The following is a 15,146-nucleotide window of genomic DNA, read 5'->3' as shown; positions in this document are numbered from 1 at the left end:
TGTTTGCCTCTCCCCAGGTGCACAAAGTTTGCCTATCACGTTGAGATTCACCTTGAAGTGCTTGCCTCCTGACTGGCTAACCCTTGTCAATCGTAGACTCCTTCCAGTGGGACACAGGAAGTCATGAAGCCTCTTCGTGAAAGTGTGCCAACTCTCTCACATCTAAATGGAGTCTTGCTGCCTTGATATTGTGACCCTCAAGACATTTACTAGGTTTCCAAGTTAACCAATGAACCAACGGTTTAAAATACACATCCCATTGAAACAAAGCAATAGCCTGCATTTTGGGTTCTTGACGTCACCTCCTCTTTATCACCAGAACAGCAAAATAGTAGCAGTCAGATGAGCTTTGGCCTAGGATACATCTGAAAGTCCATCACCATATTCCGCCTCTTCCTAAGCATGACCAATGACCTGTGAAATGTAGGTGGGTTCTCATGAGGCAAGACACAGTAATAACAGCAAGAACCTTTATTGAATTACTGTAACATAAGGGGAAAACAGGGGAAAACCAACTGCTTATACTCTTTCTGTTCACGTTAGCCAGTAGATGGAACTCTTACAACATCCTGCTCTGTGGGGGTGTCTTGATCCGCTTCCAAAATTTATTTTAGATTCTGTACCATAAAGGAAAACCCTTTAGGTTTGTATTCTCCTCGGTAGGAGTTTTGTAAGCTAACCCTCTAGGAGATAAAGAACTACACAACTTTTAGAAGACATCTGAAGGCAGCCCTATATTGGGAAGTTTTTTAATTTCTGGTGTTTTATTATGTTTTCATATCCTATATGGCATAACCAGTTAGAGCAAAGTTCCTGGATACAAACAAATTTGCAGAAATGATCTTTTAATGTATGTACTTTCTGTCCAGAGCTGAGGCAGTAGAACAGCACCACACTAAATGACAAGGAGTGCTCTCCACAGGGGCTCCCACATAGACTCTCAACTTCTGAGATATTCCCACTCACACAAACACCTATAAGTTTTTAAATTCTTTTTATACCATTTCTGCATGAAAGTCGCATCTACTTGCACTTTGACGTGCTTTCGAACTGCTAGGTTGGCAGGAGCTGGGACCGAGCAACGGGAGCTCACCCCGTCGCGGGGATTCGAACTGCCGACCTTCTGATCAGCAAACCCTAGGCTCTGTGGTTTAGGCCACAGCACCACCCGTGTCCCAACACAGCAGGACACATAACCACCCTAATAGTCCCACAATGGCGCTTCCTTCTAGCTAGCTGTGTATCAGATCATACCTTTGCTTCAGTTTACCAAATGAAAAGCTTATACCATGGGACTTGGGACACAAAGGAACAACAACAAAATCTTCTAAGTATTTCAATGGTAACTTTTAATCCTGCTCTTTCCAGACAGCAGAGCAACCCCTCTGAAAGGAGGCTGGCTTAAAGGGGGCACAAAGGCAAATCTTCTCAGAGGGCTTTCCCGGGCCAGGCGACATAAAGAAATAGCAAAGCTTCTGCCTCAGTCTAACACTTTCGGTGTCTGGCTTTTCTGATTTTGCTCACAATCACAAGCAAGCTCCCGACCAAAGGTAGGGTTATTGGGAAAAGATGGAAGTTCTCCATCAAAGCAAGCACTGCTCCCATCTGCAGGAACAGAACAACCACACTGCATTCTGGGAAAAGAAAGCAACGCCATCTGGCAATTAAAACAACAAGTTTTGCCTGATTTTCAAGGTGAATACTAATGCATCTCTGAAAATCTGTTCTTATTGGCACATGAGCCAATATAGTATGTCCCTATAATTCTCTCTCTCTCTCTCTCTCTCTCTCTCTCTCTCTCTCTCTCTCTCTCTCTCTCTCTCTCTCTCTCTCTCTCTCTCTCTCTCTCTCTGTGACAGACAGACAGACAGTTATTTTATCTTTTGAAAACAGTGCCTTGAAGGAAAATCTTCAGTTAGAAATGGCATATGGATTCGTCCTCAGAAATGTAGGTCAACCTTTTAAGTGTGTTAATGCCACAGTGCCTAAAAAAATATGAACCTCGCGCATTCTGTGGCAATTCTCAAAAACATCACATGTCACATGGAAAAGAACATATGGCAGTTTGAGACTATTTGCTATTTTTCCCCAATACACATTTAAACCCAATTATGTGTGAAATGTAGCACAATTCAAGGTACATTTACTCAGAAGTAAGCTCAATGGGACTTACTCCCATGTAAGTATCCACAGAACGTCAGCTTATGGACTTAAAGATCTGGAATTTTCAGATTACTAGCTTCTCTTAATATTTATTATTAAGGCTGCAGTCCTCTATTCATTTAACCTGGGAGTAAGCGCTAATGAACGCAATGGGACTTATTTGTGAGTAGACATCTATAGGACGGCACTCTTGTACGGTAGGATATGTGCACGGGAATTCACAGGACAAGTGCAGAATTTCCCCTCTAAAACCTTTTATAAATAAAAATTATCACACACATAAAAATCAAATGCAGGTTTAACACTAAAAGTCACCCAACAGTCTGACACTACAAAGGAGCCAATCCCTGGGTGCAAATCTGTTGCTGCAATGGAAAATTCTCTCCTTTCTGGTAATGAAAGACTCCCGTGGGGCTGTTTCCAAAGGAAACAGCTACTAACTTCAAAAGGTATCAGCATCACATCAGCAACACTGGGACAAACTATTTCTCTTTTTAATAGTATTTTTATTAAATTTTCAACAAAAATAACAAAAATAAAAAACAAACAACAACAAAAGCAACAACCACAAACAAAGAAAAATATACATAAAAACAATATCAAATCCATAAAATGGGATTCTCTGAATCCCGTTACCTCCCCTCCCCCCCGCTCCCCTGGTTCCTTAATTTTCTACCTCAAATTTCTTAGAATTACAAGTGCTCTTAAAATCCTGCCAATGTATTAACCTGTTTACAATGCTTTTGTAAGTACATAATAAACATTTCCCATTCTTTTTAAAAATTTCTTGTCGTCTTCATTTCTGAGCTTTCCAGTTAACCTAGCCATTTCAGCGCAGTCCGCTAACTTGGTTTGCCAATCTTCTTTGGTCAAGATTGGGACAAACTATTTCAATAGTTTGAAGACTGAAGGCACTGTCCCTTGTTCCTGCTTTTAGTACCAGTTCCTTATTCATTTCTCTCTCGAGAATCCAGACATTTGGTAGCATGGGGAGCTGTCTTGTCTTGAGTCTGACCATTGGTCCATCTAGCCCAGCCTTGCCCCAGGCTTTGCTTCAACACTAAGACTGCAGCTAAGGACATCTAAGGTGCTTCACGAAGGGCCTGAAGGATCTCCTCTTGGGTAACTCCATGCTATATATATAGTTATTCCCGCTGGGCTCAACTTTCCACTACTGGGCCCTGCTTTAGAAGCTATTGCACCTGTGCAAATGTTATCATCTTATGTTATTTTCCGTAAGTGGAACACGAGACAAGACTCAAATTTTTGGTTTAGTTTTTGACAGAATTTAGGCCACTTTATAGGCTCTGGTTCAACTGCCCTGGTTCAACTGCCCTGCGGGCAGCGCTGACTCTGGGCACCAACTATAAGTCAGCCTTGGGTGAACACCTGGGACAGTGGCAAGCAGGAGGCCTGCTAGGCCTCCACCCAGATGAGCCCAGATGAACTCAGGCTTAGGGCACAACCCCACACGGGGAGACCAACCAACTATTCCATGGATTCCTTCTTAAAGGAATACCCAACGCATAGGGATGGTTAGGCATCCTGCCACCCCTATCAACCTGAACCAGAGCCTACCCGCCTTACAAGTTGTGACCGTTTGCTACACAGCAGGCAAAACCCAAGTGGCACCAGCCAATCAGCCAAGTGGGGGAAATTCCTGCCATGCCCCTGTCCCAACGACAGGCGACACACGACAGCATAGCAAGGTCAAGCACAAGCCCTAAATATAGGGAGAGGTGGGCGGGTGTTCCGATGCACTGAGCCCAAAAGAGGAAGCATCGGGTTAAATAGTGGTCCCTCGATCGCTTTGACTGGCGTCCCTCAGGCCCAATTGCACCCAAGATCGAGGGACCACCAATAGGGTGTTGTGGCCGCTCCAATGTTCCCACCCACAACACAGGGTCTGGTTGCCAGGTCGCACTGCAACACGTGCCCTCGTTAGGGAGGACCCTAACATAGTCCAACAACATCTGGAGAGTACCACACAGCACTGCAGAACTGTAGCACTGGAAGGGACCCTGGGGGTGAGCGGGTCCAGCCCCCTGCAATGCAGGAATCCTGCCCACAACCATCCCTAGGTGGGCTTGAACCACCGACATTCTGGTTGGCTACCACTACTTCAGGGCATCCTCTCATCATCTTGTTTTCTACATCCCTTGTTCATGTACAAGCATCCTATGAATGGGTTCCCCACAGGCTGTCAGGTTCCAGGAATGAATAGCTGCGCACAGCTTGGTGGCAGTTCTCCTCTCGCCGAACTTTGCATAAACATCCGGTCCACACAGGCTGCCCACTGCCCTCCCCATTCCTTTTCGTCTTCCAGCAGTTAATCAACGGCACTTATAATTGTGAGAAAACAGTCTCTGTTTATGTCTCTTAGCCAAGATTTTTTTTCATTGTGGATTTTTGATACTACATCATTGGGCAGAAAACCGAGGAACCGGTGTGAATGGATATTTCAGCAGCCCGAGTAAATGCCATAAATTAGTCATCTTCAAACCTTGTTACATAACCCTACACTTAAGGTACCTTGTTTTTAAAATCAACAACTGGCTCAGCGAGTCCCTAGAGCAGCAAATGTTGGCAAACACCATAATGCAGATAAAGCCAACTTATTCCTTGCGGACTCTGTTCGATGCAGAGAGGCGTTCTGTTTTTTCAGCCACCTCAACTGTATTTCTTAACACCAAAGCATTGGAGAAATGTTGAAGGGTGTGGAGTTATCCGACCCCCGAGCCATCTGAAGGCAACCCTGTATAAGGCAGTTTTTTAAATCTTTAATGTTTCATTATGCTATTATATATGTTGGAAGCTGCCCAAAATGGCTGGGGGTAGAGTGTGGGGTGTAAATAGTAAAATTATCATTATGGAATGGGACACCCCTATTTTCATCGGAGAAATGTTGGAGGGTATGAAAAATGTCTCCTTACTCTTTGCTTACTTGTGCTGTTTTTGTTTGTTTGTTTTTTGTGTGAGGGCAGGACTGACCCTTAAGGAAAGGAAGAGGAGACAGCACTCTGAGGAAGAAAGCAGGAGCTGGAAGACTGTAGTCAAGGGGCAAGCAGGACGAGGCCAAGCCAAGCTTTCCCAAAGTTGGCCACAAAATACACCTTTTGAGTCTGCCGCAGAAGCAAGCGGTCAATTTCTCCCACTCAATGCTGATGGCTGGGTGGATTGCACTTATATACCACCTTCCTGCCAAGGCAGTTTACAATTTTAAAATACGGAAACACATAAATGATATGAAATGTAAAGTTGGCCCAGTGGTTGGTGGGAGCAAAACCTTGACTGGGGCAGACCCTGATGTTGTCTTTGCCTGCCTTCCTTGCTCTTTTGCTCCTTCCCACGGGGCAGGTGGTGTCTGCTAGTTCTGTAAAGGTGGCAGAAAGCACCTCTGGAAAATGAAAAACCATTAGAAGGGAGATCACCTTTAGGTTAGCACCTTGAGAACAGGCACCCTAGTCACCTGCTCAGTCTTTCCCACTATGGTGTGATGTACTCTATTTCTGTTTAGATTATAGTGACTATTTCAAAACTTTTCTCTCTCTCTCTCTCTCTCTCTCTCTCTCTTTCTGTGTATATACAGTCGTACCATGGAAGTCAAACAGCTTAGTTCCCAAACGTTTTGGCTCCCAAACGCCCAGAAATGACTGTTCCGGTTTGCGAACTATTTTTGGAAGCCAAATGTCTGATGGGGCTTCTGCAGCTTCCAATGGGCTGCAGGAGCTTCCTGCAGCCAATCAGAAGCTGTGCTTTGCTTTTCGAACATTTTGGAAGTCGAACGGACTTTTGGAACGGATTCCGTTCGACTTCCAAGGAAGGACTGTATAGCAAAGTAATGTGGAAATGTGGCCAACTGAACTTAAGATTGGAAAAATGAGAAACTGAGAGAAACCAAAATTGAGAGTGCCATCCACTCGTAACCAGAGCCGAGCCTCTGAAGAGGGCATTACGGTTCCAGTAGTTACATACAAGGGGAGGTGCTCTTTCAGGTAACTTAGTCCCAAGCAGTTTTGGCAAAGCAAAGTGGCTTATTTGCCTCTTTTCCCATTATTTTATGTTTCCTGGAGAGAATTGCTCAGATCCAAGGAAACAGAAATATTTAGTCTACAGCATTGCTTCTAAAACGAATTTTAAGTTATTGGCTTCCAAGAATGACTTCTTAAATAAATATATAGAAATCAACAGGTAACAGTGAATTGGGGAAACTGGGCTTTCCTACACGCTGGGGGAAGTGATACACTATATATTTCATTCAAACCTTGTTTTCTCTTATTTGTGAATCACAATGTGGCACAGGTCCCTTGAGCAAGAACTCTTGTTTTAAATGTCATAGCATTAGTAAATGAGATCCCATGTGGATTTCTCACATGCAGATTCCCCCTGCCCTCGGTTGAATGTTGTTGAAACACCAAAGCTGTTGTTCTAAATGCAAAAAAAAAGTCATGAAAACTTCAAATGGTATATGTATCCACAGCTTTAACTTTTTTAAAAAACAACAACCCATATGGTTGTTCTGGACGTATCTTTAATGATGTGAGCATATTAGCATATTGCAGAGCATATAGATTCTAGTTTAACAACATAAGTCCCCAAAGCAAAGTGAGCTGATCATCCTTAACCAACCAGAAATTTTCTAGCTCCTCGTTTACTCAGTTCATGTTCTACTAAAATAGAAGAGGATGCCTTCACCCCGGTATGGTTCCCCTTTATCACACACACAGCCCAACAAGATAATGACAAAAATTAACCACCAGCATACAAATCAGTATAGCTAACCTGACCCAAAACACCCACCCACCCCACTCACACATGAAAACAAAGGCCATCATAGCCAATCACAAATGAACAACCACACCCTTGGCCAACCACAATCTCTCTCACCACCAAAAGAACACAAGCGAATAAAGGAAGCCGCACAGTGGCGGAGCTTCATGCTCCGGCACCAGGGGGCGGGGGTGGGGCTGGCGCCCGTTCTGGGGGTGGGGCGCACCTCCCGGAGAGGTGGCCCACGCGTTCTGGGGGCGGGGTGCGCCTCCCTGAGGGGTGGGGGGTGCGTTCCAGGGCTGTGGCGCGCCTCCCGGAGGGCCATGGCGTGCCTCCTGGGGGCAGGGCATGCGTTCCAGGGACGGGGTGCGCCTCCCAGAGGGTCGTGGCGCGTGTTCCAGGGGCAAGGTGCACCTCCCGGAGGGGCATGCCATGCGTTCCGGGGGCGTGGCATGCATTTTGGGGGGCAGGGCATGTGCCCGCAATGGCGCCCCTTGGAGCCCGCTGCTCGGGGCAGCCCGCCCCCACCGCCCCTATCTTCCTATGCCCCTGAAGCCACAGAAGCCCTGTCGGATGTTCGGCTTCCAAAAGAATATTTGCAAACCCACTCACTTCTGGTTTTCAATAGTTTGGGAGCCAGAAAGTTCAACTCCCAAGGCGTTCAGGAGCCAAGGGAAGACTATATTCTATGAGAGACCTGGAAATACTTATCTATGGTATTGAAAGCCATGCAATGGTCCAAAACCCCTGAATTGAAATATTACCTCAGAACTTGAGAGCACAGAGCAAGGGAGAGTGAATGAAGAACTCACCTTTGATCTGAGGTGCTTTTATATTTCATTCTGAGAGGCAAAACGCCCAACAAACTCAAGTGTCCAGTGCATCTTCACATTGGGCCAAGCAACATGCAACATACAAATAAGCTTCTTGAGATCCTAGATTCCCTTTTCATGCCAATGGAAATTCCTTCTTCAGAGTATTTGCTCAAGAGATTACCCAAACTGCATGTGTGTGTTTTTCTGAGGAGCAATCTGCTTTTGTCCTTGGCAAATGGACAAAATACTTGTTGTTTTCAGATCATTTTAATGAATGAACTGGGTGTAGCCTTCCCAGGTGTTGTCTTAGCAGCTCTCTATAGAGAGGCTGCCCTACCCCAAGAGGGGTTAAATCCCAGGAGAGTCTTAATCCCCCTGAAGGTTCATTAGCAAAGAGCAGGAATTTACTAAGAACCCTTCAAAACTGTTGTTGTGGGCGCCCATTATATACCGTTTCCTTTGCACTTCTATTTCAGTCATGGATTTCCTAAAAACAACAGATAATAGGGAGGATATCTGGTACCTGTATTTCGGGTGCAGGCCCCATATCTTCATGTTTTTGCAACAGGAGCAGGGAAACTTTTCCAGCTAGCATCCTTAGGTTGCAAAACTGCCCCAGGCCATTTTGACAGGTGGGCTGGGCAAGGCTGACACCAGGTGAAATGTTTTCCTTTACCCTCACAGTTTGAACTCAAATGTCATAGGCACAAAGCTCTTGCAGGCACTGGTGATCTACTGAACAGAGGAATCGTTCTGAGAAAAAAAGCTTAGCTGTCAGTGAAAAAGTTATCGCCCTGTTTGGCTGCATACCAAAAGTGCCAACTTCCGGCGCCCTTTCTATCTAGCATGGCAACTTAAGCATCATCAACAGAGAGGACAAAACAGTACACAGAATTGCATAGGATTTGTACAAGCTTACCGTATTTGTAAGACGGCATCTTAAAAAGCAGAGACATCACCTTGCCGACAAAGGTCCGTATAGTTAAAGCTATGGTTTTCCCAGTAGTGATGTATGGAAGTGAGAGCTGGACCATAAAGAAGGCTGATTGCCGAAGAATTGATGCTTTTGAATTATGGTGCTGGAGGAGACTCTTGAGAGTTCCATGGACTGCAAGAAGATCAAACCTATCCATTCTTAAGTGCTCACTGGAAGGACAGATCCTGAAGCTGAGGCTCCAATACTTTGGCCACCTCATGAGAAGAGAAGACTCCCTGAAAAGACCCTGATGTTGGGAAAGATGGAGGGCACAAGGAGAAGGGGACGACAGAGGACGAGATGGTTGGACAGTGTTCTCGAAGCTACGAACATGAGTTTGACCAAACTGTGGGAGGCAGTGCAAGACAGGAGTGCCTGGCGTGCTCTGGTCCATGGGGTCACGAAGAGTCGGACACGACTAAACGACTAAACAACAACAACAACCGTATTTGTATGTCTAGAAGCAAATTTAGAAATAATTGCTATCCTATAAATAGGAATGCAGTATATTTCACCTTGGCAGGGAAGACTATAGTCAAGTGCCCTTCAAACACAAGACCCCTTGCAACAGAAATATATCTGCCATTTAAAGCACATTTCCCCCCTGTATACACATTTTGGGGTTGGAAAACTGTATTGCAAAATTCAGAGAAGTGCAAGTTTCAAAGGATAGGCGTGTTTTGTTTCATGTATTCTTTTGGGGAGTTGAATTAGGTCAGGTCACATTAAAATTCAAACTGAACCAAATTTCTTCCCCATCAGCTAAGTCACAAATTCTGCAAGCTTTTGTGCTTTGTTAATGACTTATTCTAGGATAGTAATCCAAGGTTTAATAACTAGTAAGCAAACCTGCCCACTGGATATATAAAAATGCTGAGTTCTTTTCTTTTTTTACCGCTCCTGTTTTTTAATTCTCCACTTCTCCAGTTTCACTACCTCCCCTCCTCCCTAAAAAAACCCATTTAATCATTTTATCCTATTAATGTCTTTTCATCAAAATACATTTCATACCTGCCTGTATTGCTTGTTGTGCTTTTCCACTTCTCCAGCTGTAGAATGGAGATAACAGTTATCTACTTTGGGTAAAGTTGATATTCATTAAAACTATTTTGACATCATGTATGGAAAGTGTCATAGGACTCAAACATATCAGTTTTTATTCCCATAAGCCATTTCTTCCCAGTTTTAAAGCCGCTGCCAGCATTATACAGACACTGGCCCCCTAAAAAAACATTTTTATCGTATCATTTAAACATGTTGTTTTGCAACAGCAATTGTCATCATAACCACAGCTCAATCCAGTCCAGAGTGTGTACAGCATCCATAAAGAGAGAGATCCTCTTAGCCAGGGGTGGGGAACATTTTATACCCTGAGGGCCACATTCCCTTCTAGGCAATATGTTGAGGGCCACATGCCAGTGACTGGGGCAAGAAACAGAAGTGGATAGAGCAATAAATATGTATTTTACCTTTGTACAGTAAGCTAATTTCTACACACACAACTCTCTTGTTAAGTATAGTAATTTAATTCACTGTGTTTAAATTTGATTGGTTGGTAACTGAATTCTAGGGAGTTCTCTAGTAGTTCTCATGTGATTGGCTAATGTTAGTCACATGGGAGGTATCTAGTGAAGGAGAGACTCCATTTTGTATGAAGCAAGATGACTGTGCTTTAGAATCCACTGTAAGCACTGCTAAATTGAATAGAGTGTCAGAGTACTTCTAGGCTTGAAAGAAAGAGAGCAATGCTGCAGTAGAAGGTAAAAGTGGAAATCTCTCATAGGAGCTACAAGGGATGGGCTAATTGAGATGCAGAGGCTGAAAGTGCTGTGCTCTGGAAAGGGAGGAAAATACAGTTGTTTGGAAGTTATACGAAGAGACTGTGAGCCCGTGCTTGGAGAAGCATGTGACTGTAAATATTATGTTTCAATTCATCTATAAGTTTCTGCAAGTAAAGTTTTGAATGTTAAAGTCTGGACGTTGATTTAATTTCCAAAGAAGGGCGTCAGTCATATATATGATTTGAGCTTCTTAGCTGCATTTTTGCTACTCTTTACTTCAACATTTCCAACCTCTGAGTTCAAAGATGCATGCCAGCCAGGCAACAACATCCAAGATGGGAGTGAAGCAAGACTGGAGAGGGTTGTGTGACCTGGGGAGAATCCCAACCACTACACGGAGACCCAGGAGGCTGCATTTCGACCACAGTACTGAGGTTCCCTGTAATGAACACAACTGGAGAAGTGAAAAGGCACGGCAAGCATAGAGTATACTGTCAGAAACAACAACAAACTTCACTCTCCCAAAAGGGTATTCTACTCCACATAAGTGAATTACTCATTTATCTGCAACTCAGATACATACATCACATCAGCAGGCCAAGAAAGAAGGGGTGAGTGAAGATTTACATAAAGAACAAAGATGAAAGGAGTCCAGCAGTGCCTCCCATTCACCAAGAGGCTGCTGTAGAGATGGCATGGGCAGTTGGACTTGAAGACCCTTGGGTCCCTTCCAACGCTAAGACTCTATGATTGTATGACCTCCAATGAGGTGGTAGATCTTGCCTCCAAGGAGCATGCCAGACCTGTTGTTGCCAGTGCTGCAGCAACAGTGGGGGATGCATTCATCGGAGGCCGGATCTGCTGTCCCTGTGGATTCTGCCATCCAAGGCGGTCGCCTCCCCTTGCCTCATGAGTTGGCCCTCACCTTTGTAGCAACGGGCTGGATGTGGATGGCTAAGGACACAGAGCAGCCTCCAACCAGTTGCTTGTTTAGGCAAATCACGGCCAGCCCTCCACTTATCACTGCTGGTGGCACCACAGATATCAGTCATCTGCAATCAAAAGGATGCTGCCCACACTGAAAATCAAAATGAAGAGGACCCAAACTACGTTCCTGGGCTTCTGGAAAACATCACCAGCCACCTGCAGGGGGGAAATGACTTTTCATTTCCCAGCAGATCACTGTAAGATTTTTAGCTTTATGATCATCATCATCTTGTATTATTTTTAAACAAATGCTTTGTGATTTTTATTAACTTCCTTGTGCCAAACCAACAGAAAAGGGTTATAAAAGTAGGCAGGCAGGCAAATAAATAAATAAACAAAGTCTTACTTTGTATGAGTTGCTCCTAGCCCTAGTCAACCAGAGCATGTCTAGAAATTTTGCATACGAAAGGTTCCCAGCATCTCTAGTTGAAAGGCCTTTGGTAGGGGGGGTGGGGGTGGGAAAGAGCCCAGAAAGCCAGTACCATCCTGAGTAGACAGTTGTTCACCAGATGAAGATGATTTGACCATGAGATACCTTGGGCATACATTCCTCTGGCTACAAAGGTACCTACCACATTTCTGTATTACCCTCAGGAAATTAACCATGTACAATTCTGTCCAGTACAGGCCAAGTGAACCCACTACCATTGGCTGAATCTAGATTTAATGCCTTTCCTTCTAATGTTATGAACAATAGATTTTCCAAAGGCCAGATTTCAGCTCTGTGTGTATGTGATAATAGCTCTATAGAATCCTTACAACATATACTATTTTGCTGTCCACTGCATTCAGTTTCTCGGACCAGATTTTTGTCCCCTTTATTATTGGAAACCTCGGGTGACTCCTTGGAAACACAGTTAACACATTTACTGCAAGATTCTGATCCGAGTAGGTCCCTTTTTGTTGCCAGATTTCTGATCACAGTTTTAGCTTATAAGAGGAAAAATGGATTACTTTATGATTCTTGATCTCACTTAAATAATACTGATTTATAGTGATAATCTGATCTTTTAAGTGCTGTATTGCTCTTATTTTAATGGAATTTAGAAATTTATGATTTTAGATATGTGTTTTAATTTAATTAATTTTGTCTTATCTGCTTTGTTGTATTATGTATATCAGTATTGAATATGGGCCTATGGCCGTAATAAACTATCTATCTAAGTGAACCTACATTTCAGAACAGAGCAGCAATCAGAAACACAATTGTGTGTGTGGACACAGAGTTGCTTTATTCCAGGTCAGACTATTTATTGTCTACTCTGACTGGCAGCATCTCTGCAAGAGGTCTTTCCCATTTCCAGCCACCCAACTGGAGATGCTGGACCTTCCGTATGCATGAGAAGTATGTACTTTCCTTCACCCTAAAATCTGAACCATCTGGAGTGCCTGCTTGTGTTGCTCACTCATTGCTCATTGCTCATAATGGTGAGGTAGCATTCTATTCGCAGACGCCTGTCCATACTGTTTCCTATACATTGGCTTCATAATTGCAGTGTGCTGACTACAAATTATGAAGAAATGTTTTGTGTTGAAAGCCACACATTGACAAGTACCATCTGGAATGGCATCTAGTAGGATGCTCTTTAAAATATATAAAGTTGCTGCTTTAAAAATAAGGGTGGGGGGAAGGATTGTGGGACCTATGATTGCAACCATGCCATGTCCCAACCACAGGTAAATGTTTCATGTCATTCACCTCCAGCTGTTTGCAGCTTGTGGCAAGCCATGGGCATGCTTTGGAGGCCTCTGTAAGTCAGGCCATAACAAACTACTCTAAATGCAAGTCAGTGAGGGCATGCCAAAAGCTACTCCCAGCATTCAGTAGCCGAAGGGTGTGTATGGCAGGCTTGGGGGTTTGGAAATCTATGTGTGATTGGCTTTTCCACAAAATGGTATGTGCTGGAATGTGCTCATGAAAAGTTGTTCTTGTTCTTAAATGGAAATAGTCACGAATATATTCCCTATATATCTAGGGAAGTAATAGTACCACTGTATTCTGCTCTGGTCAGACCTCACCTGGAGTACTGTGTCCAGTTCTGGGCACCACAGTTCAAGAAGGATACTGACAAGCTGGAACATGTCCAGAAGAGGGCAACCAAAATGGTCAAGGGCCTGGAAACGATGCCTTATGAGGAATGGCTTAGGGAGCTGGGTATGTTTAGCCTGGAGAAGAGAAGGTTAAGGGGTGATATGATAGCCATGATCAAATATATGAAAGGATGTCATATGGAGGAGGGAGAAAGATTGTTTTCCGCTGCTCCAGAGAAGCGGACACGGAGCAATGGATTCAAACTTCAAGAAAGAAGATTCCACCTAAACATTAGGAAGAACTTCCTGACAGTAACTACCAAGTCAACATCAATGTAGCAAAGGGGGGCTCAGAAGACCAGCATGGCTCACCCTCGTTGCTGGCCCTGTTCTTCCCCCACCACATACAGACACCATGATGGGTGAGGTCTCTGCCATTTTAATTACCCCCAGTATAATTACCCCCAATGTGGCATATATAGGGCTGCCTCTGAAGATGGTTCAGAAATTTCAGCTGGTGTAGAACTCGGTGGGCAGGTTGCTCACCTATAAATTCATAAATGGGTCAGGACCAGGATCTCTCGAGGACCACCCCTCCCCATATGAAACGCCCCAGACCCTGTGATCATCATCATGAGGCCCTTCTTTGTGGGTCTCCCTCTACAAGAGGTTCAGAGGGCAGCAACACAAGAACGGGGCCTTTTCTGCATTGTCCCCCTGTTGCTGGAATGCTCTCCCCAGGGAAGCTCACCTGGTGCCTTCATCACATATCTTTAGGTGCCAGGCAAAACCGTTCCTCTTTTCCCTGGGGGCGGGGGGTGGCATTGCTTTTGTTTGTTCCTATGTTTTACAGTCATGCCTCGGTTTAAGTACGCTTCGGTTTGAGTACTTTCAGTTTAAGTACTCCGCGGACCCATCTGGAACGGATTAATCCACTTTCCATTCAATGGGAAAGTTTGCTTCAAGTTAAGTACAGACTTCCGGAACCAATTGTGTACTTAAACTGAGGTACCACTGTATATTTTTGTGTTTTAATATTGTAAACCACCCTGTGATCCTCAGATAAAGGTCAGTATAGAAATTTAATAAATGATAATAAGTAATAAATAACTCTGTAACAGTGGCCACCACTCCCCCCCCCAAATGTCTTGGTGTGCTAATACACTCGGGGGCAGTGTGGGTGGTTACCATGGCAGGCAACTCACAACAACTTCCTGGTGCAGATCTCTGGAGCACAATCCTGGGCAATGTATATGGAGGTCCTGGGCTGCCCAGGCAACAAGATCCACCCTCTCGGCCTCACTGTTGTGGTCCAGAGGAAAGCAGAGCAATATGTTTAGCACCAGCATGACTGCGGGAGTTGCTGGAAGGAGGCATTCAAGATGCCATCCCAACGTCTTAGGGACTCCACTCCAGATTTGTATAGTGTTTACTGCTTAGCCACCACACTCCTATTGGTTATCAAAATCTCCAGCAGGTAGACACACTGGGGGAAGGGACTGAATTAGAAGGGCACTTAAAAGAGTACAGTTGGGAGCAGGGCTCCTATCTGGTTTCCACATGAGCTGGTCAGAGTGTAAGCAAACTTCTATATTTTCACCTGGCTTCAGTCCCTGCTATTTC

At 44.3% G+C, this 15,146-nt stretch overlaps 1 protein-coding gene across 5 annotated transcripts in view; it reads right to left on the bottom strand.

The window, feature by feature from the left end:
- The window catches only part of PDE1C (phosphodiesterase 1C), a 311,437-nt gene that overhangs the window by 198,760 nt on the left and 97,531 nt on the right, over positions 1 to 15,146 (bottom strand). The window lies entirely within an intron of this gene.

The sequence above is a fragment of the Zootoca vivipara genome, chromosome 12, assembly GCF_963506605.1.
Source record: "Zootoca vivipara chromosome 12, rZooViv1.1, whole genome shotgun sequence".
NCBI lineage: Eukaryota > Metazoa > Chordata > Lepidosauria > Squamata > Lacertidae > Zootoca > Zootoca vivipara.
The sequence above is the reverse complement of the archived record's forward strand: the minus strand, read 5'-3'. Positions and strand labels throughout refer to the sequence as shown.